At 41.2% G+C, this 24,113-nt stretch overlaps 1 long non-coding RNA gene across 3 annotated transcripts in view; it reads left to right on the top strand.

Annotated features, from left to right (window-relative positions):
• LOC112451209 overlaps nucleotides 1-13,927 on the top strand; it is a 30,748-nt gene extending 16,821 nt beyond the window's left edge. Inside the window, exon 4 of one of the 3 annotated variants that reach the window (XR_005234007.1) lies at nucleotides 13,660-13,927. This is a non-coding gene — a long non-coding RNA (uncharacterized LOC112451209). Of the gene's footprint in view, nucleotides 1-806; nucleotides 1,042-9,419; nucleotides 9,553-13,659 lie in introns of those variants that run through there. The other 2 variants (XR_005234006.1, XR_003039993.1) reach the window with 2 other exon arrangements.
• The last annotated feature ends 10,186 nt before the right edge of the window (nucleotides 13,928-24,113 follow it).

Below are 24,113 nucleotides of genomic sequence, written 5' to 3' on the forward strand. Positions count from 1 at the left end.
GGCTCAGCTCTCTCTTCACCACGACAGATCGGTACAGCGCCCGCTTCACTGCAGACGCTGCACCAATCCGCCTGTCCATCTCCCGCTCCATTTTTCCCTCATTCGTGAACAAGACCCCGAGATACTTAAACTCCTCCCACTTGAGTGCAGCGTGAATGAAATGCAGACTGAAAAGTGAGCCTCAAACAGACAAACATCGTCGATCCGACTTGCTTCCTGATCCAAAGAGGAAAATGGACCCCAGGCCAAACTTTAAAAGATTTATTAATAATAAAACATTAAGCAGAACCTCAGTGTTCCATCGTTTCTGTCTCCTGAAGAGACTCCCGCTCGTTTAAAGGACTGAGCAACGATTTCTTCCCAGAAAAGGGGAAACCTGAAATCCAGAATGCGTCTGTCTGTCGTCATGGTGACAGAGTAAATATTTATGGAAGTTTGGAGTTGGTTGGACCGGTGACCCGATGACAACGGGCTCTGTTTTCCCCCCGCTGGCCGCCGTCTGGGCTTCTGTCTGGTGTTTCTCAGGTTTCCTGCGTGTCGGGACGACCCTCAGCTACTACCACACCAAATCTTAGCTCCGTATCTGCAAAACTGACTGCGTTGGAGCCGATTCTCTGTGGCAGCCATCTTGAATCAGGTTGACCGGTCCACTAGTTCAATCGATATTTTGCTAACAGACCTGTAATTAAATGGGTCTTTGTCGACCCAATCCAAGAGAAACGGACTCGTCTGACGTCTCTGACTGCAGCTGAATAATTTCATGGGAGAGAATTTTAAATGTAAGATTTTTATTTATTTTTCTGCAGATCCACAGCAGCTGTTTTAAGTCGTCCCAGGATTCGGAGGGAATGTGGGAAACCAGGGTTCTTGGATAAAACGCTGCATATTTTCTCACCAACTCACTGTATGGGAAACAGATCATCCTACATCCTTTCAGGCCGAACGCTCAGAGAAAAATCGGGTCTCGGTTTGGTTACGTTCACCAGAACCAGTAAAGTTTACAAACTCCACACAGTGACATTAAAGGCTTTATAATTTAAGATCCACATCCAGTTATATGTTTTATTTTATTTAAATTAGCAGTGATGGTTCAGACCTTTTTAAAGTTGTTTCTTTGGAAAAAGAAACAACCTGATTGACGAGCTAACAGCTAATCTGAGCCGACCAAAGTGTACAAAAAAAGCTATTTTAAAACTGAAATAATCGTGATATTCCTGCAGGAAGTGCTACAGCTAACTGCTGCCGCACTTGCTCTCAATTCTTTAGAATTAAAAGGCCCATAAATCCTTGAAAGAATGCTTATCGCCCGCCGCCGAGTTTCAAACGAACATCTTATATTGAGAGTAACATTGCTTCATCCCGTGAACTCAAAGTATGTTTCAAACCAATGTTTCCCAAAGTTGGGGGTCGGGACCCCATTGTGGGTCACTCAACACAAAGTAGGGTCCTTACATAATCTCCAGACATCAACTTACAATAAAAAAAACTTGGGCTTGGGTGGCCATTTTGTTTTGGACTGGCTTCAAGAGTTGAGACAGTTTCATTCAAATCCATCCAGTGGTTTGGGGGATATTTTGCTAACAGACTGAGTCCAGTGGTCAAACAAACATCTGTTGGGGAAGGACTCTAAACTGTGAAATCAAATTCAAGCGCAGTGTTTGTAAAACCGACTGAGGTGCGGCCATTTTGGTTTGGGTTGACTCTAAGAGTTAATCACTGTAGAACACGGGGGTCAAACCCAGGGACGCAAGGGGGCCAAAATTGAAAATTTGGTCCGAGCCAAGGGCCAATCACGATCAATATATATTAAAAATTACATAAATTATTTAGTTTTAGATGTATTGTGTCAAATCATTCATATAGAAATATCAATGACCTTTTCCCAGTTACAGATTATACAGAATTTAGAGCAAACAGACTTTAATGAACTCAGACAAATAGATCAAACTTCAAAAAGCTCATCATTAGCTGTCATTTCTTACGCCTCACTCAGCTTTTAAATGAATTCTTTAACATTAAAACCGACAAAAACCTGATCATACAGAAATTAAAACTATATATTGTTGGCTTCTAAGTCACTGTCAGAGAAAACTTCAGTTTTTTTAAGCTAAATAAGAATCAGAGACTCGATCTGAACCAGACTAGAGGGCCGGATCTGGCCCGCGGGCCTTGACTTTGACACGTGTGACTTAGACGAACGTTTAATGATTTGTTTTGTTGGTACGATTGAACGAGTTTGGAGGTTCATGAGATGTTTTGCTAACATGAGGTCAAATGGGTGATAACTCTTTAATCAAACTGATGTAAAGGTTAATAAAACAGTAATTAAATGAACCGTTAGGAGTTGTGAGACGGCAGCGATCCACTTTGTTAGCTCGGCAATCCGGTTTCTCCAAGCTGGGGTCGTTCAAATATCTTACCTGCAGCAGGTAAGATATTAACGGTTCACTGAACCCCGTTTTAAAAGATCTGAACTAACTCTTTAAAACAAAAACAAAACCTTTGGGTTCTTTTCAAGATCTTTTTTCTGCTGAATTGAAGCTGCAGAGAATTTGTCTCATTGTGGCGTTGGCATCCAACGTGTGTGTGCGTGTGTGTGCGTGTGTGTGCGTGTGTGACGGCAGCTGGACGTCAGACGTGAAGAAATATGTACACACACACACACACACACACACACACCCTCCCCCACAGCAGCAGGTTGGGAATCAGCTGCACCTGCAGGTTGACAAATGTGACGGCGGCCCTGTGTGTGTATTTGTGCGCTCACACGCGCGGTGTTTTATATCATCAGGTCACATTTTTCATATCTGCTTATGTGTTAAAGATTGTGGATGTGAAATGAATGGGGTATGAAAAAGGAGAGAATGGAGGGAAGATGGATGATTGAGGAGGAAACGGGTGGAGGAGGAGGAGGGGGGGGGTTCACCGTGAACATCTGGCCCCGCGGCTATGAAAGGACTCCCCGCCGCACAAACATGCACACACACACCCCCTCCGGTGGAAATCTGTCTAATCAGGTGAGGTGGTTCAGAGTAACTGGGCCCGAGTTCAGTCTGACAAAACAAAAACAGAAATGTGTTTTTGTTCCAGCTGGAAACTACGGCCATTTTGCCCCCCCCCCTGCTTCTTAAAAATGTAGTTTTAATGCAGAACTCTGCAGTCAGTTGGAGGTTTGGGCTTCTGGTTAACGATGATTAGATCATAATAATCTTTTTTTCTCAGCTGTTCTCTTTTCAGGCCTCCTCCTCCATCTAACTCTGTCCTCCATGTCCTCTTTGTCTCTAACATCCTTCTGTCCCTCTTCTGGACATGTCCAAACCATCTCAGTCTGTCCTTCAACCTGTGCTGGACCTCTGATCCTGTCCATCCTTGTCCCTCCCAAGGAGAACCTCAACGTCTTCAGCTCTGCCACTTCCTGTTCTGTCTCCAAACCAAACATGGCCGCTCTCGCCACTGTCTGTAAACCTTTCCTTTGACTTTTGACCTTTGCTGACACCCTTTGGTCACAGATCACTAATAATAATAATCTTGTAAATTTCCAAAGAAATATTTAAGCATCCGAAACTCCAAAATGGAGCTCCAAACGGGACTTTTGGCAAAATCAGACTGATCGTGTTTTGCTGATTTTTGTCCACGCCCTGCAACGTACCGCTGATCGAGTCATGTTTGAGTTTTATCCAGAGATTGATGAAACAAATAGTTTATTGGACACCTGCAGCTGGATTAAAAGATGGCTGCCGCGGCTTATAGACCTCAGCAAACACAAAAATGGTGTGGTGGTCACTGACAGTCGTCCTCATCACATACTCCAAGGACCAGTGGTGTGTAGATTGACATTATTGATGCCAAACGATGGTAATAAATGGTCTATATAAATGTTAAACCAAAAAAAAGTGAATTCTAAAACATTTATTGTCCAGCATATATTTAATTGTGTAAATTCAGTCACAGGAATATCTTTATTTGCCAAGAAATCTGGGTTTTAAAATGCAAAAAAGACCTAATAGTGGAAGCAAAAATCAGATGTATTCAGATTTAGCATATTTAAAAGAGAGAACTCTGCTCCCCCGATGTAAAACCATTAAGGTCAGAAGTGTTGGATGGATATTAAATCTTTCAGTTTTTCACTGACTATTGCTAACTGTTGGCGCCGCGTCTGTTAGTGAAATATCTCCCGAACCACTGGACAGAAGCAAATAAGCCTTTTTATTTCTACTCATTTCCATTTTCCAACACATCTGATTAACAAAGAGCAGAAGAAGAATCTTTCTTTTCGTCCCAACGGTGGTCAGGTGTTTGTCACTTTTTTCTTTTTAAACTTCCATCTTCTTTTTCCCTCGGATGGACTAATTATTGTCGTTGTTTTGCCGTTCGCGCTACTGGCTGCCAAATGGAATTAAAAACCAATTATTGATAAATGAAGAGTGGCTTTAGCTGTGTGTGTGTGTGTGTCTGGATCCGAGCCCTGCATCTGTCATCCGAATGCCATGACAACCACTCATGTGTGGCGCAGCATCCTGTGCATTCAACACACACATCTGCACAGGAACGCCTCCCATGCAGGACGGCGTGTGCGTGTGTGCGTGCGCGCGTCATATGTTTCTGCATCTGTGCGCTCGTGTGTCTGATGCATGTCTGTGATGCTGCAGCCCGTGTTACCTGCATGCAGGTGATGCTGCAGATGTGTGTGTTTGCAGGTGTGCGTGTGCGATTCGGCGTGTTTGTTCTGTGGTTCCTGTTTGTGTGACAGATTGACGTTTCGCGCAGATGGTGAATGATGAGCATATGAATTTCACTTCACACTTTACATGTTGACTTGACAACACTGTTAAAGCAAATGTCAGGAGATTTTTTTTTTTCCACTCCCAATAAGCTTTACTGATCAGTTCTGAGGCTTTTGGCTAAAAACAGCTAAAATTATACCTTCAGTTCTTGTTGCACAAAGGGCTAAAATTAAAAACTTGAGCCTAGCCTAGGGCCAATCTCGATCAATATTTATTGAAAAAAATACATAAATTAACCTTGGTTTCAGATGTAATGTCAAATCATTCATTTAGAAATATCAAATACCTTTTCAGTTACATATTATGTAGGATTTAGAACAAATTCTCCATTAAAACAGCTAAAATTGGTTTATCAAAAATCCATACAGCTACTTTAAAACAAGACAAAAATACTTAAACATACACTGAAGCAGACACTTGAGTTAATGATCAACATTAAAGTCAGATATCTGATATTGTTTCTTGGCTGAAAGTTCATCAACAAGAGTTAGATCGGACCAATTTGATCTCTGTTGGCCTTTTCACGTCAAAATCAAAGATTACTGAGAAACTTAATTTTCTTGGCTTTAATATCACAAGAAAACTGAATAGGCTCAGGTTTTATTTGCTAAATGAGAAGCAACAGACTCAGTTTGTCACAAACTGGAGGGACAGATCTAATAAAATTTAATTCAATATTATCTTGGGGGGGCCAGATAAAATGTTACCAAGGGCTGGATCTGGCCCGCGGGCCTTGAGTTTGACACGTGCTTTAAGGTGATGCTTATTTTCATCACTAATGTGATATATAAAGCATAAAGCTTTCCTAAAATTCTGCGTTTATTTAAACACTGTAGTGTACTGGTAATCACTGACTCATATATGGCTCAGATTTTGTCTCGCGGGCTTACGGTTTTTACTGGAGACTCTCTACAAAATCCACCTTTAAAAGCTATTTCCATATAGGTACAAAAAAGCCTCAGTAGGTGTTGGCACCGTCGCCTCACAGCAGGAAAGTCTCAGGCGTTTTTGTTTCCGTCTGTAAATGTCCCTCGCTGCATTGCCATTTTTTCCCCGAACACTCCGGTACTTTCTCCGAAATCCTCCGGTAAAAGCAGTTTGCTTAAAGGAACAAACTGTAGGTAACTTAAGCAGGAAAGCAAGTATATATATATTTAAAATTTTGTTAATTTAGGATAACCAGTTAAAGCTTTTGGACTGGGCAGAAGTACCAAAGTATCTAAAGGGAAATATAAATCCACCAGTGGAGATTTCCACATCGAAATTCAAACTTGAGACCTTTTTGCTGTGAGATAATGATGCTAACCACTAAACTACACTGTTCCCCTTGGATATTTATTTTAAAATGCAATCTGGTATAGAAAAATGGCTTTTTAAAACCGTTCATGTCCAATATCAAGAAGCATTTTTGTTCACGGTTTTAACCGGGTACTCCGGTACTTCCCTCCCAGAAGCAAGCATGCTAGGGGAATCCTACCCTGACTGTAGTGGTGCCCTTTTTTAAATTTTCCACAAAGAAAACACACACATTTAGATTTTAAACAGTAAGGTCCCATCCTCTGAACACACCATAAGTTCTTATTAATCCCAGTTTAAAAAAACAAATCCGTCAACTGATTCTTATCTTTGAGAACTGAGCTATTAATAGATTTGCTGCGAGGAAAAGTGTTTGTATTTACATATGTATGCATATGTGTTTGTGGAGGTTGGGAGACGAGTTGTTTTTTTTCCCCAGAAAACTGTTCTGTAATTGCATCTGGAAGGGGGAGAAACTCGTTATCTGTGTTAGCGAGCGGCCAACGGCAAACACTTTGAAATGTGCCTCCTCTTCAACGCCAAAATACTGGTAATCATGGCTGATAAACCGGGCGAGAGTAATTGAGTCTATTAGCATTTAAAAAAAAAAAAAAAATGCCACAAACATAAATGTTTGCTGAAGACTGTGGCTTCTAGGTGTAAATGCAGAGCTGCTCAAACAGTCGGAGAATTGCATTTTTAATTTTTCTGCTTGTTTTTAATTAACTTTTCAGTTTTTATAATTAAATATTTTCTGTTTATGAAGTTGTAGAAGTATTTCTGAGATTGACACCAAGGAGAGTATGCTGTTGTTTAGAAAGTTAATAAGCATTTTAGTGACAAAAACTTTATTATTTTTGTAGTCCGTAAAAGCATCCACTCTCAATTATGGCCCACTCTTCTTTCCAGCGTTTCTGCTCAGCTCTCTGAGGTTTTGGTTCTGGACCGTTCTGTTGTAGATTAGCTGCTGTGTTTGGGATCATTGTCCTGTTTGTCACATCTGACTCCAGAATCAGCCCAAACCATCAGCCCTCCACCACCGTGCTGACAGCTGCAGTGCATTCTGGGTAAACATCTGTCCTCTGGTCTGGTTCTGCTCCAGAAGTCTTCTGGTTCCTTCAAGTCGAGCTGCCATGTTGTTTTTAGAGAGAAGAGGCTTTAACCTTTGACCTTTAACCTGCTAACTGATAGAGCTCATTTCTCTGAGCACTGCACGGTCTGACCTTCGGGGTGAATCTGCTGCCACTCCTAGTTTGATTGGCAGCTGTCCTAAATGTTTCCTCTTGTGAATAATCTTCCTTTCTGTAGAACGATGGACTCCAAATGACCTTTGACCCTTCCCAGATTGATGGGACCTTCTCTGAGGTCATTGCTGATGTCTTTCCTTCTTGGCGTTGTGTCAACACACACCTGTATGTTTTTCTCGAGGCGGTCCCTCAGCTCCTGGGTGAGACTTGATGCATTTCCAATAGACGCAGGAAGAATGGACTGTTTTTCACATCGTTTTTGCAGTTTGGTTTAGTTTTTGTTAATTAAAACGTGTAACATGTCATTCTTTAAAGGTTTATATTTAGCTCGTTTTAAGACCTATTACATACCAGGAAACTATTGTCAGATGAATAATTTCAACTGGAATTCGGATGCATTTTCTTTCTCAGTCCGGACATTTATTTGAATATTTTTGCATTTCTCTTGTTGGGTGTCTTTGCCGATTCCCCCACTTTCTCCTCCTTTCCATCTCTCATCCTCTCTCTCATGTATGACAGAGGGGTGAGGATGTTAGACTAGGTTTAATTAATACCACAGAAAATCCCCGCTCCGGTCCCCTCTCCAGATCTGGACATTAATCAGAGGTATTTTCGGGGGAAGCGAGGCGGCGCAGGTGCAAATCGTCGGGGGCAGAGAGGGAGCGTCAGATGATGTATGGAAATACACAGCGAAACCTGATCTGGCCATCCAATCATCATCCATCAACATCCACTCGCTGGGCGGAACGAGCTATTCTCACCAATGGAAAACAGGAGAGGAAGGATTTACGTCTAGTTTTATCAGAGAAATCAAGGTGGTAGGTTCGAAAACATGAAACTTTCAACATGAGTAGGTTTTCTTTAGGTTAATCTGAGATCTTCATCCTTGTTTGCCACTAAGTAGAGTTCTAAAAGCTTAATTTTCTTGTCAGAATTTGACAGTTTGATATAAAATGTCATCATTTTATCATTTTAGCTGTGTAATAATGAAAACTTTGATCAAAATCAGTAAATCCCTGAGTTAGGACCCCCTAAAAATGGTGTTCCAAAACATTTTTGATTTGAAAAATCTAAATTTTGAGTCTAAAGTTTATTAGCCAGTCTTCAGGCCACTTTTGACATCTACAGTTGCTGTAAAACGTTCACACCGCCCCAGTAAAATATCAGGTTTTGGGATGCAACTTTATCTTTTTCTGCTGACGTTTATCCTGTTCAACCTAACTGGGGAAAAAAAGCTGTTCCAAGGAAAACTGAAACGATGCAACAAGCTGGTTGTTGGTGTGCACAATCTAATCCTGAAGCACCTTTTGATTTCATTACAGCCTTCAGTCTTTAGGAGTCTTTCAGTAATAAAGTGTCATTATGTCAAATTGGTTCCTCTGTTCAGATATTTGACCAATTTTAGATCTGGACTCTGGCAAAGACCGTTCCATAACTTTAGTTTTCTTCTGGTGAAGCTTTTTGTTGATGAAGATCTGAACGTTTGTTTGGGGTAATTGTTCTTTTACAAACTGAGGTTCATCTTCAGCTTCTTTACAGATACCTGAAGGGTTTAGACCACATGTGTCAAACTCCGTTCCTCGGGGGCCGCTGTCCTTCATGTTTTAGATGTTCTTGCTTTAAAACACCTGCTTTAAATGGATGACTTGTTGTCATGCTCCTGGAGAACCTGATGATTCGGTGAGGAGGTGATTGAACTGTTTGAATCAGGTGTGTTGGAGCAGAAAAACCTAAAACCTCCAGGACAGCGGCCCTCGAGGCCTGGAGTTTGACACCCCTGGTTTAGACCGATTGTGGCCAAAACGTCCAACTTTGGGTTCATCAGACCAGAACACATTTTCCCCTCAGGCTTTTGGGAGATCTGATGTATATTTTTCCAACATTCGGATGTTTTTCTTTGGGGTAAAGACGTCTCTTCATACAGAGTCCAGACTTACGGAGAACAAAACCAGAACTTGTTAGAACTTCCTGCAGCCCCTCTGAGCCGTTTCTGGTTTCTGGCTCGTCTTTTCATCAGTTTTTAAGGGAGCGTCCAGTTCTTGGTAATAACCATTGGTCCACATTTTCTCCACTTTTTTGTCTTCTTCCATAGTTCCATTGATGATCTAACGCTGGGAGATATTCTGTTCCCTTTTCCTGATTCTTTCCTTCGAACACGATGGTCCTCTTCATGCTTCCTACAGAAACATCCAAAGAAACCACAAAGGAAATCTGTATCAGGTGTGTTCCCAACCAAACTAAATGGTCTCATTTTTAAATCACAGCAACCTATTCGCTGTATTTTATATTCACTGAATGTGCAGCTTTGAGCTGAGGAAAAGTAATTTACAGAGTAATTAATTTCCAACACTTCAGTTTGTAGAAATGGAGCCTTATTTCTTAATTACAACATACGTAGTTGACATAAACAAAACGTTACACCACTGGGCCACGTCAGGGCTAAGGACAAATTAATTAAATCTTTCTCAGTAAATTAATTGATGATGATAGTTTTAAATAAGCCGTGTTGGAGATGATTATAAGGAAACAATTAGAAGCAGCAGGTGACTGGAGTGTAATTGCCGCACCAATAATATCCGTGTTATCTGGTTCTTTAGGCAAAGATCTCTAAACTTCTATATGAATTTAGCAGCTTTATGAACTGAAGAAGTTTATAACAGAAATAATGAACCGGCTCCACATTTAGGGATTAAATCAGGTGATCGGTGTAAACTCAAATATATAGACAAGCACTTATAAAGTGGTGGTTTTACAGAGATCAGGAGAAATACGATTTAACTAAGTCATTAAAGCTTTGACTGGGTTGCTGTTGGCGCAGCGGTGTTTCAGTGGCTGAAAATGAGCTAAAATTTGGCAAAACTGAAGCTGCTTTCAGGAAAAACTCTTTATGGACGTGATTTTATAATCAGTACAACAAAACCTCCTTGAATACAAAGGTGTGAGATAAAACAAAGCAACTTTTGGTTTGTGTGGACATGATTGACTCAGTTGTTTTTGTTTCTACAACAATAAATGACTCGTTGCTCGTTGGTTTTGAACCCCAACATCCAGTTTTTGTTTGTTGCCAAAGGTTCAGTGAAAGTATCGTGATTTATTTCTCGTCCTTCCATTGACGTATAACAACCAGATATGGATCTGATAAGGAAGTTGAAGCTGAAACGGAACCAGCGCCCCCTGCAGGCGGGCTGCAGTAAAACCTTTAGCTCCATGTAAACCAGTGGGGCTGAATGTTTGTGTAGGTTCTGTTATCCAGGACAAAAGTTCAACAGTGTCCTACCAGGGGACATGCTGGTGGAATCGAACCTCCAGCTGTCTCATTGGAGGACAACGTCCATATTATGTCCATGTCCAGTTAATGTGTGCTAAAAGGCATCCCAACAGAGGAGACTGTGGTTCCAAAAACCCAACATGGCAGCTTCTATAAACCAAATCCTGCTGCTTTCAGTCTTTCTTCCATTGGAGATTCACACCATGGGTGGCACAGTGGTGCAGTGGTTAGAGCCGTCGTCTCCCAGCAAGAAGGTTGTGGGTTTGCTTCTCGACCTGAGGCCTTTCTCCCCGAGCTGGGTTTACTCCGGTTTCCTCCTACAGACCAAAAACATTATCCATTGGTAACTCTACAACTGTCCCAAGGTGTGAATGTTTGTCTCAGTGTCCCTGTGATGGACTTGTGACCTGTCCAGAGTGTCCCCCGTCTCTCGCACAGTAACTGCTGGAGATGGACACCAGCTCCCCGCGACCCGGAAAACGGACGGATGGATTTAAACCATACTGCAGGTTTTTAAAGAAAGTCTTTGCTGCATTTGCAGAAACGGAGGGAAACAAACGGGACATTTTGGAAAACTTTTCCAACTAGAGATCTTTAAAAGTGACTTCTTTTTTTTTATAGAAATAATGGCATAGTTGCATAAATTATATAGTTTATTACTTTGTGCTCAAAGCAACAATGGAGCTGTTAACCGAGAGGAAACTGGAACTGGTTTCCAAAATAAAAGCTGTTTTTTGGAGAATCTTTCGCCTAATTAAAAACGATCTTTCTCTGTATTGTAATTTGTAGCTGTTCGGCGTGGTTACTGCAGCATTTTGATAAAATCTGGAAAAAAAAAACAAAGAAAAAGACCCAGAATAGAGTAGACGTGTCCTTAAAGTCCATTTGGAGCCATTAGGGTGAGCTTATAAAATCAAAGAAGGATATAAATTACAAAGATAACTAATTTCTTCATGTAGGCAGAGCGTATAAGAGCAATCCACACACAGTTAAACACAGGCTGGGATCCAGATATTTTCTTTTTTTAGTAATTGGTTACCAGTGTCATGTTTTGTTTTCTCTAAACATGTACAGTATGTGTGCGTAGCTGCTTTAGAAAATCTGTGTCCACGCTCATTATGAGCCTGATTGTTTGTGGAACAGCAGAGCAGTTAAGCTAATGCTCTGGTATTAATGTGAGGGGGAGGTTATCCTCCTAAGGTTGCTCTGACATGGCCGCTAATCTCACTGGCGGCTCTCCTTTTAATTTAATTACAGTTAACTGTGTTAATATTTCATTAAAGTATTAGTTCGAAGAACGTGTGTTTTAATCAGAGCGATGTGGCGCCGTGGCGCTGATCCTCCCTCCCTCGCCGTCGTCTGCTTTCTGTCTGTTCTCCGGAGACCTCCTCATCCTTTCATCCCCTCATCTGACAGAAGCTGCGCGCCCACGAGCGCGCTCCTCGCGCATCGGCGCGGATACGCGACCGTCGGGTGAACGCCCAGGAACAAATGGAAATGAGAAGTTGGGGTTTTTTTTCGGCGGCGTAACCCCGTTCCCGAACGTAAACGCTCTCGGTTGAGTCTCTCCACAGGCCGCGGCAGATGTCTCTTGTCAAAGTGAACAAGCGTCAGAACGACCGGCCTGTCAGATTTTCATATTTAACTATTCATCTCATTCTAATTCATGAAGCTCCAACACACACACACACACAGACACACAGGAAGCATCAAACATTCAACATTAGGAGTCTTCCAGGACACTTTGCAGAATTTGCATTTCACAGTAAAATGACCTTAAGTGTTGAAACAATAACCTGTAGACAAGTTTCTTATTAAACTAAATTGTCCCAATTTGAAACTTTTGAGTTATCGTACTGGACTTTGTGTTCAACATGTGGAGTGTCTGTCTGTTAGCAAAATATCTCATGAACCACTATATGGATGTTAATGAAGCCTCCAGGACAAAAAAGTACCGTTTCTCAACCTCAACCTAAAATCTTGGTATGAAAGGCTGAGGGTAATAAGCATTTATTCAAGACATTTAATTGTTAATATTAAGGCTGTAGCGGTACGGCCAAGTCACGATTCAGTACAGCCAGAAAAAGAAACAAATGCTAAACTTTAAAAGGTAAATTTATTTTTAAATGGACGGTTGTCCTCCCAGAAGCGGACAGAAAAGAAACATTATTGAAGTAAGAATTTTACTAAATTAATTTCTTAAACGAATGCACATCATCTTGCTTACCAAAGATTAAAAAAATTAAAATAATCCTGGACAATCTGGTCCTTAATGTATGACTCTCAGCTACTACCACACCAAATTCCAGCTCATTATCTCTTAAACTGACTGAGTTTTAGCCATTTATGTTGGTTGATTTTGATTGGCTGAATAATATTGATCAATTGTTACTTTCTGAGAGTTTCATGAAAATGCATCCATTGGTTCATGAAATATTTTGCTAACAGGGTCGACTCCGATGTTTACTTCCAAGGTTTTAAACCAATCTGGAGCAACTTCTGACTCTCAGCTACTACCACGCACTGCTTTCTCTTGGTTTCATTAAAATCCGTTCATGAGATTCTTGCTAACAGACACAAACTGGTGATTACATGATCACCTGCAGTTCATGGTAGCGACGCCCATGTTCCGTTATTTGAGGTTTATGTTCACAGATGTTTTCTACACCTGGACTCCTCTGAGACACGTGAAAGAGACGTGTCAGCATTTCTCTCCGAGTCGCCTCTGTCTGCTTATATCATCCTGTTCAAGAGTGCATCCATCTTTTCTCCTACAGTCTTCTACCTCATTTTATTCCTCTTCCTTCATCTTCCAGTTCTTGTGCTTGATTCCCATCCTAACCTCTTTCCGATGATTATATCAAACTAGTGTAGTAACCAGGCAGAGATACAAACACCCATATTTAGTTCTTATGTGTTATAACATATGTTTCGACACAAACACATACGCTGCCAGGAGGAAATCAGGAGCTGGTTTGATGTTCGATTTCCTCGTGTGAATAAAACGTGTTTCCCTGCTTGTGAAAAAGACTGACTGACAAATTAATTTTTCATTGGAGTCCAGGCAAAGGTGTGGAGAACGAGTGAGACGGCGTTTGTGTTTTCGGAGGGGGGTGACGCTCGAGAACTGAAGGAAAAGAGGAAAGGAGGTTGATGCCGTTTCTCCACATCCGTTACCCCGAGCGTCCTCGTCAACAAAAATATCGACACATCTTCAGTCCAGGCAGATCCCTCCTGAAAGGTTTATAATAATTACTTCCGCCAAGGAGGTTCTGTTTCCGGTTGTCTGTCTGCTCAAAGTTAGGAATGGATTTTCATGAACGTCAAACATGGAACAAGAAACAAGTGATTAAATTTTGGTGATCCGGTCAAAGGGTCACAGATCAGCCCCCTCTCCAACTCCACAGCTGGACACCTCATGGGTCAAGGGTGATCACTGCTGATTTCAAGGTTCATGGGGTTCATTGGTTTGTTTGTCTGTCAGTAAAGATCAGGTTACAAACTAAAGAACCGATCTGGATGAAACGTTCAGGAAATGTTGGGGTTGAAACAAAAACCAATGGATTCAATTCTGGTGCTGATCCAGATTATGATGTGATCTGGATCACACTTTTTGTTAATCACGCTGTGGCCTTGGAGGAGGTGTGGCTCTCTGAGTGCTTCTAGTTTTTTTTAAGTGTTACTTATTTTACCTCCAAATCAAAATCTGTGAATCGTTTGCCCACCACCAGTGTTAATCTGGGAGCTGATTTAGTTACAGTCACTGGAAAAAGTGTTCAGATTCAGTGGTTTTATGTATCGGGACATGATTCAAGAAAAAAAGAATACATCTTCTGCAAGAATGCATCAGAACTGGTTTCTGATTGGATCAGTCATCGGAGCTGGTTTCTGATTGGATCAACCATCAGAGCTGCTCTCTGATTGGATCAAACATCGGAGCTAGTTTCTGATTGGATCAAACATCAGAGCTAGTTTCTGATTGGATCAAACATCAGAGCTGGTTTCTGATTGGATCAAACATCGGAGCTGGTTTCTGATTGGATCAATCATCGGAGCTGGTTTCTGATTGGATCAATCATCGGAGCTGGTTTCTGATTGGATCAAACATAAAAGCTGGTTTCTGATTGGATCAATCATCAGAGCTGCTCTCTGATTGGATAACTCCGGCCGACATGAAGCTTCTGGAAGGACCTGGACCTGACTGATGATCTGTGGACCTGAAACCAGGAAACCAACCAGTTTAACTGAACTCTACCAAGAAGAGACAAATATCAGCCAGAAGCTCGATGATGGAGACAAAAGGTCCAGGAGACGCCGGCTGAGGGACATTTAACCAAATACTAATGGGGGTGTTTGCATATGTCTGATTTAGACGGTGGCGTTAAGTCGTTGCAGCTGTATAGAAGTTCCACCCTGGAAAAAGAACAAGTCAAATAACTCATTAAAACCCTTAAATTAATGTCGTTCATGAATGGATGGAAACTTCTGACCTCAGCTGTGATATCGGTCCAGTTCTGTCTCTGCTTCTCTTCATAAACCACAACTCCGTCGCTCCAGTTTCTTCCCCCAGAATAACTTCATCAGCTTTTTGCCAACTTTTAGTGTCCAATATTTAATGTTTTGTTCCAGTTACTTGGAGCTGCAGGGAGTAATTACAGCACGAGGTAATAGCTTGTGATTACTGCAGACTGCTTACTGCTGCATCAGTGATTAACCTTTCAACTGTTAGCCCTCTTTAAACCTACAGCGGAGCGGTAATGCAGCACGCTCCGTTTGGAAAGCGCGGCGGTTAATGGGCTTTCTGGCACGAGAGTGGTCACTCAGTGTGCACGAGGAAGCAAATAAGAGGGACGAGCAGGTAGTTTATGCTCCGAGTGTGTATAATGAGAAGGAAATGGCAGATCCATACGAGCGCCTCGTTTCTGTGCGAGAAAACGTTTAAAAAAATGTTTGAAAAACGGAGAGGGACACAGACATCATCGGGCTGGCTTTCAGCTGCCAATTTCAGAGGGAAAAATAAATAAAAAAATGCTGGAAATTAACATTCCTGCACACAAACGCCCCCGACGTTTCCTTAACAAACCTGCACCTGTTGACTGGCTGCCAGTGTTTACCTCCGAATCTGTGAACAGAATTCACCCATTCTTAATTCTCACACTTATAAAAATATTTTCACAGTTCCGGAAAAAGAATGGCACAAAATTTTCTTCTAATTAGCCTGACATATAAGGAACGGGATTGGAACAAGAATAGAAAATATATTTTAATGACCTAAAATTACCAATTATGCGATAACGGGACGATTTCCTTTCAGGAGTCGCTGTGCTCCGAAAATATTTCACATATTTTATCCAAATTAACTGTATTTTGCTTCTCATTAACTTTCCCCAATGTTAGCCACAATTTGCATTTTTAAACTAAATTGTAGGAAAAACAAGCATTTTATATTCAAACTAACAGAACTGTCCATTTACACTCAAACTTTGATTAAACCTGCCAAAAAACAAACAAACTCCAAAATCCCAAAGCATCTCAAATGGTTAATTGATTATGCTGTGAATATATGTTAAAATAATCCAAACTTAGCATAAATTTAGACATTAAAAGTTCATCTTTACAATCAAATCGTTGGTGGGACTAATTAGCTCCACAAGTTCAGGTAAATCTGGTCTACAAGCATTTTAACCAAATTTAAGATAAACAAATATGGATTAATTTATCTTTTTAACCTTAAAGTGCCCAATGTGGTGTGCAAAAAAAAAGGTTTTGAGAAGTTGTAACCTAATGAGATACTCCCCAATGAACCAAATCATAATGAATTAAAGACCAAATAAATAAAGTAAAGATTAATCTGATACATGGTTGAGACATTTGGTGACTCAGAAAAATAAATGTTCATGTCATTCACAGGAATGTCAACATTTTGTTCAGTTACATATGAACAAAAATATGCCAAAAGTATTCATTTTGGGAGATTTTAAGTTAAAATTGACTCTTTTGTCGTAATTTTGTCTCCAATAACTCTCAGCCCAGCTCACAAATGGTTCCACCTCCAGTTATTTCAGATGTTTCATCATTCCTAATGAGAACCGCTGTCGTAATACAAGCAAACTTCAGATCATTTGTGCCGATTTTAGCAGAACGGTCACGAGTCGGCAGAGTAAAAAGCAAAGGACTGAGCACACGTCCCTGAGGAACCCCTGTGCTCAGTTTGATGGTGCGTGACGTGTTACAGTCAGGGTTTCCTGCTCTTCACATGAAACAAGATGGCACGATGAGCAAACTGGAGGTGAGGGGTGAGAGCTCACCTGCTTCAGGTGTTTCTGGGTCGAAGAGACAATATCATTATTTACAAATTAGAATTTGGTTGTAATTAAACGGGTGGTTTTTGTTTGGATTGGTCAGTTTGTGCAGAGAGAGACTTAAACCTGCACTTTGTTAAACGTTATTCTTTTTCCTCCAGTGAGTGCTGGTTAATTTGTTTTCCCTGAAGCCTCGTTAGTCCTTCATAATGTTGGCCCCGAGGCTTGAGCCCCGATAAGCCTGTGCATTAGTGCGGGATTAGCTTCCTGTTGTATTTTTAATGTTCAAACATAAAATGCTGCCTTTAACACTTGTTAATGCAGCAGTGAAGCATGAGAAATGGTCCGTCTTTAAAGTATTTAATATTTGTTGGATGTTAAATGTAGTTTTCCTGTCACTGGAGTTGGATTTGACACATTTTCAGTATATTTCTTTGTCTGGTTGAACAATAAGAACAAACTCAGGTTGTTTTGTGTCACGCTCGTCTGCTTCTGCGTTCGCACCATTTTATGGATTTTCTTTGTACAGTTTTTCAATCTGCTTCTGCAGACTTTGTGCTGTTTTAGCCGTTCACACATCTAAACTTTCAGCTCATTCAGGACACGGCTGCTGTGACTTTTATACTTTTATACTTTTCCAAAATATTGAACTTTATTTACAAATAAATTGATCTGTAAAAACATTGTTCTTGTTTTAAATTTGCTCCAGCAAACTGTCTCTTTATGCTACTTTTAGGTTTCAGCTTATTGTTTGGTAGCTTTTAGCTGCAGTTCTGTAGCTTTTAGCTATTATTCATTTACCTTTTACTACCTTTTACTATTTTTAGCTTGTGTTTAGCTAGCTATTTGCTGCTTTTAGAGTTCAGCAAAGCTTTTGCTGCTTACCTTTTAGGCAGCATTTTGATGCTTTTGCTAGCTTTTTAAAACTTTTGTCTTTTAGCTAGCATTTTACAGCTAACCTATTGTTTCTTATAGCTCTTAGCTAGCATTCATTTACCTTTTACTGCTTTTAGCTTTCAGCTAACTCTCTCCTGCTTTTACCTAACCTTTTTTTCTGCTTTTAACTAGCTCTTTCTTGCGTTTAGCTAACCCTTTGCGTTTAGCTAGCTCTTTGCCTCTTTTAGATTTCAGCTAAGCTTTTGCTTCTTAACGTTTAGTAAGCATTTTTGTTACTTTCAGCTATCTTTTTGATGCTTTTGTCTTTTAGCTAGCACTTTAAAGCTAGCCTATTGCTTCCTATAGCTTTTAGCTAGCAGCATTTAGCTTTACCAACACAGTTTCGGCTTCAGCGCTCAGCGTTCTCACTGTAGCTTCACAGAAAATGTGATTTCAGTAGTTGGTTGATTGATTCTGTAAATTATGACACATTTATTTATATATTGTTGAACAATAAGAGTCTCAGGTTGTTGATGTTTTGTCTCGTTAGCATGTCGTCTTGTGTTAATGTGAGCAGACATTAATGTGTTAAATAAGGACAGACAGGATGTTGTAGTAAAATAAACTTAATCTCATCCAAATCCATAAGTTTCTATAAATTGTATTAATTCTCGTTGTGTGCAGTAATTAGCACAAAGTGCAAATTGACTTCCTGTTTACTTAAGAAGGAACGGCGTGCATTATTTAACGTCTAAACAGGTCAAATTTAAAATGCAGGCATCGAAGTGTCTCATTATTCATATTTCGTAACATCTTTTCTGCTCTAAAACGTCTTGCAGCGGCTGTTCCGGCGGTGTATAGTGAGGTGTGTGTAATGTAAATATGTTCGCTCAGTCGCACCTGTTTCACTGAAATCCTGGCAGAGATTTTTGTTCGGCCCGTTTGTCTCCGTGCCAGCGCTCCTCTCCCGTCTCCGCTAATAGACTTTGTTGCGATGCCAGAGGTTCGGCTCGTCTTAAACCGCTCAGCCGGTCCAACTCTGACGGGGCGTTCTGTGATGTTTAATTAGGAATAATAGTTTCTAATATTCCCACGATTAAAGGCTGTCGCTCGTTCAGTCGGGGGAGATGTGCTGAGTGGATGTGAGGTGGAGGTAAAACCAAAAATCAGAATTAAATGAGAGCGCAGGTAACGCCAAGTTGCTGCTTCCCTGGGGGATTATTTCAGTTAAAACAGGAGCTGCTGATGAATTTCTGATTAATTTACGTTCTTCTTGAAGGAAATTAACAGAACTGAGGCTTAAAGTTTAAATCAGCAGCTTTTTTAGGACATTTAAAACTCGAGCTGCTTTTTTTTTGGAGGTGGATCTGAACGCAGGAATTAACTGGGTGGAAAAGTTGTTTTTACGGTTAATAAAAAGGGCTTTTATTGTGAAGTGGAGCCTTGTTTTTAAAGTTTTTATTAAAGCTTTATAAATAGGTTATTAAGTCACTGTTATAGGGAGTTGTTTCTTCCTAATTTTAGGTTTTAAAAATCAAACATTTGTCTTTAAATTAGTTGCACTTAAACACTTTGTATTTGTAGACACAAAGGCAAATAAAGTCATTAAAGTAATCTAAACTGAAGGAAATAAAGTGCAACACTTGAGCCCAAATCAATGTATGAAGTGTTTTTTTATAACAGTTTTATTATTTATTAGTTTGTAAACACTTTATAAAGCATTAATAAATACTTTAATATAGGGCTCTTATTGTGAAATGAGACCAGAAACAACAAATCTGCTGAATTCAACGTGAATTTTTGAATGAAAGACTCAGACAGGATCCCGTGATGTCACATTATCATGATTTCACCAAAACCGTGAATATTTAGTGATTTCTGAGTTCGACTCTGTGGTCCGAGAGGCGGCGGGTGACAAGCATTCATGGCATTTCTTTAAGGAATTTATGGACTTTAATTAAAATTCTGTTCTTTCTGTCTGAGGGACCAAAATTCTCTCCATTTGGTGTTTTACAGACTTTGTTGTCAGTGTGTCTGACTGTGGATTAATAAAGTTTTTTTTGTTTTGGATTGTTGTCTCCCACCTTCAGATGTTTTTATTTCTTTCGTTCTGATTTAAAACCTTTATTCTGTTGAACAAGGACAAAATATTTTCCTGTAACTTTCAGAAAACCGTGTCAGACGTGAGGCTGGCTCTCAGAAAAACGCTCCGTTACTGGGTCACTGAAGACTTTTTGTCCTGTAAGTAGGACCGAACACACACACACACACACACACACACCGTAACTCCTGCTGTCGACAGAAACAACAGAACAACAAACAAATAAAGCACAAAGAGTCTCTCCTATGGATTTAACAGCTGAGAGGGAAAGAGGATGTTTTGGGACGTCCATTCAGGAGAAGTAGGTCAGACACACACACACACACACACACACACACACACACACACGTATACACACACACACACCAACACAAACTCTGGAGTTCTGCTGTTTACTGTAATTATCTGATCATCAGTTCAGGTAATTTATCTTTTGAAGCTTTTTTGAGCTCAAACTTCGAAAAAAAAATCAAAAGTTTGAATATTTCAGAGATTCTGTTCAAAACACCGCATCCAACCATCATCCAACCATCATCCAACCATCCAACCATCCAACCATCCATCATCCAACCATCCATCATCCATCATCCAACCATCATCCATCCAACCATCATCCAACCATCATCCATCCAACCATCATCTAACCATCATCCATCCAACATCCAACCATCATCCAACCATCCAACCATCATCCAACCATCCAACCATCCATCATCCAACCATCCATCATCCATCATCCAACCATCATCCATCCAACCATCATCCAACCATCATCCATCCAACCATCATCTAACCATCATCCATCCAACATCCAACCATCATCCATCCATCATCCATCATCCAACCATCATCCATCCAACCATCATCCATCCATCATCCATCATCCAACCATCATCCATCCATCCATCCATCATCCAACCATCCATCCATCATCCAACCATCCATCCAACCATCATCCAACCATCATCCATCCATCCATCCATCCATCCATCCATCATTTGTTCATTTACGGCTCAGTTTTTTTCAGTATTTGTCTCTCCTGCTGCTGTTTCCTCTTTTTCTTCTTTCCTCTAACTCCACCTCCTTCTCTCCTTCCCTCCTTCCCTCCCATCCTTTTCTTGTCTCCTGTTTCTTGCTCTATTTCCTTTGTTTTCCTTCACTTTTTGTCCTCCTCCACTCTTAACTCCAGCCTTTTCCGTCTTCGTACCTCCGTTTGTCACTTTCTCCACCTTCCTCTCTCCTCCTCCTCTTCCTCGTATCTCCTGAATCCCTCCTTTCTTTCCCCACTCCTTTTTGCTCGTTTTGCATATTCATAAACCTGCGAACGTTCCCATCCGATGGTGTTCAATCCCTCCCTGGAAATCTGGTTTTTGTTTTTTACCCTTAGCTCCTCTTCCTCCTCTTCCTCCTCCCAAACATCCAGCAGCTGGCCAACAGATGGGGCCCGCAGCCAAAAAAGCAGCAGCGCCACAAAAATAAAAATTTACACCACGCCAGCAGAGGAATTCATTTAAGGGCATGAAAGGGGAGGAGAACCAGGGGTGGGTGGGGGTGGGGGGTCGGCGCTGCTCCTCACTGCACTTTTTGTCCTCCTCCTTCCTCCTCCTCCTCTTCCTCGCCTGCTTTATGTCCCTCCTTGCCTCATTGTCTTCTGTCCTCGCAGCTGAAACCAAGTTAATGTGCTGAACGTAATTCTCTGCGTGCCGTCCTCGGCCCCGTCTAATTCCTGGGACAGTCAGCTTTTTCCAGGAGCAAAGAGGCCGATCAGATCTGGGATCAGATTTAAAGTCGTTTTATTTCTGGTTTCGGCTGAAAGCGTCGGCTCAGCTGCTGACCTGTTGCCGCAGGATTTAAATAAATGTCACGTTTTCACCCGTCTGTTAGCAAAATATCTCCCGACCCGCTGCCCAGATTCACCGGCCGAACGTCTACAACTGACTACCTCCCGGAGTCAAGATGGCCGCCACATCCAAACCTTAACTTCATCCTCTCTCTTTGGGCTAAACTGCAGCTGTGCTGTAATTTATACATCATAAATTATCTTTAAAGTTTCTTTTTAAATCACGTTTTTATCGTTCTGAGGTTGAAGAATTGTTGTTTTTTCTGGTTTTATGTCGAAGCCTTGTCGCCTACTGTCTTGGCGGCCATTTTAAAAAAACAGAACGAAGAGAAAAGGTGGAAACAGTAAGAGGACTCACCCCCAGGGGGCGCCATTTATCAAAACGAGTGAAAAACATTAGTTGTGGTTTTAATAATTAAAACATATTTTAATTTTTCTAATTTATTCTCACCTGCTACCATGAAGGGCAGGCAGATATGTAATTACCGGTCTGTTAGCAAAATATCTCATGAACCAATGGATGGATTTCAGTCAATCTCAGCTAATCAGTCTTGGCCAACAAAAATGGCCGTAACTCCATTTTACAGCTTTTTGAGCAAAACGTTAGTCGTGGTAGTAGCTGAGAGTCATCCCCAACTGATGGTGCCGACAGAAACATCGAGTTTAACGGTTTTAGATTTAATCTAATTTAAATCCATTTAATTTATGTAGTAAAGAGTTTCGGTCCGAACACTCAACCCTGAGGGACTCCAGGACAAACGCCGGCGTGTGAAGATTATTTAACATTTATAAACTGGAACAGAAGTTGGGGAATGTTTGTTTTTTTATTAAATATAAGCACAGATATTTCTGCAGCTGCAGGGTAACGGAGGTCAAAGGTCGGCGGTTTTAAGCCAGCAGAGGGTTGTGAGCGTTTTTCCTCCAGCGAACAGAAACGTCGACACACATCCTGCTGAATGGTGACCAGATGGGGACAGAAATGTGTGTGTGTGTGTGTTGGGGGGGCCGCAAGTTTGGTTTCAGTCACCACGAACGTCTCTTTGAAGGCTTCTCTGCTTTGAACAGAGCTCAGATGGGAGGCAGAGATGATGACGGTGCGGAGCTGCTCGGGGGTTTGATGCCTGTTTGGTTGTGGGTCACGCTCGTTAGCTTGCAGTTGTGTTTTTATTTTTAAAAGCTGTGTGTGTGTGTGTGTGAGGGTTGACGTCAGGTGCGGCGCAGGTGGGCAGCAGGCAGGACGGATGGGTCCAGAGAATAAACACACCTGATCTCAGCGGAACGGTTCTCTTTACGGTTTACGGGAGTAAATATGGACGCCGTGAGCGCCGGCGAGCGTTGATTCTGAAGGTGCTGTCCAATCAGAGACCCGGGTCGGTGCGAGCGATCGAGCTCCTCGAGGACACGCTGGTTTTATTTTCCAAAAATAACAAACTCAAACATCGGTTTCAAGACCCTTAAAAGACGTCAAATGACCAAATTTTAGCTGTTATGGTTCAAGCTAAACCCAGTTAGCTGTGGCGGCCATCTTGAACTGGGTTGACCCTGGAAGTTAATCAGCTGTAGAGGTTCATCCAGTAACAACTTTCTGAGAGTTTAAATTCAGTTAAATTCAGAGTTTAGAGCTCCAACAGGACCAGGTTTAGAGCTCCAACAGGACCGGGTTTAGAGCTCCAACAGGACCAGGTTTAGAGCTCCAACAGGACCAGGTTTAGAGCTCCTAACAGGACCGGCTGTTAGCGTTAATCACTTAATGCTGATTAAATTCTGCTAAACGAAGCATTAAAAGACTTTTAGTTTCTTAAAATCTGCATCCAGATATTTTCCAGACCGACGGTCCTCTCATGGCTCTCTGCTGCGAGGCCCTGGTTCTAAAATAAGCAGCCATTTTTTTTTTCTTTCTGTTCCTGAGCAGCCACCTGTGGTCAGCTGTGTGTGTGGGGTGTGTGTGTGTATGTGTGTGTGTGTTTCAGGGCTCCTCCTAACTGCAGAGCTCCAGATGTTCTTCCACACGAGGACTCCAAACCAAAACCAGTGGATTTCCCAGAATACATCATGAGGGTGAAGAGAGATGAGACGAGCTAAACAGCCGAAGAGCTTCAAACACTTTGCCCTCTGATCATCGCACAGAAATGCATCCATCCAGCAGCAAAGAAACGAAATGGACTAAAAAATGGCATTTCTTAAGTTAAAACCACCAAAACAAAAGCTAAAATTGGTAGAATGGTGACAAATAACAGCTAAAATGGTTCAATGGTGGTAATGAGAAGCTAAAATTGGTGGAATGGTGGCAAAGAGAAGCTAAAATTGGTGGAATGGTGGCAAAGAGAAGCTAAAATTGGTAGAATGGTGACAAATAACAGCTAAAATGGTTGAATGGTAACAAAGAGAAGCTAAAATGG

This window comes from Kryptolebias marmoratus, linkage group LG14, assembly GCF_001649575.2.
Source record: "Kryptolebias marmoratus isolate JLee-2015 linkage group LG14, ASM164957v2, whole genome shotgun sequence".
Classification (NCBI taxonomy): Eukaryota; Metazoa; Chordata; class Actinopteri; order Cyprinodontiformes; family Rivulidae; genus Kryptolebias; species Kryptolebias marmoratus.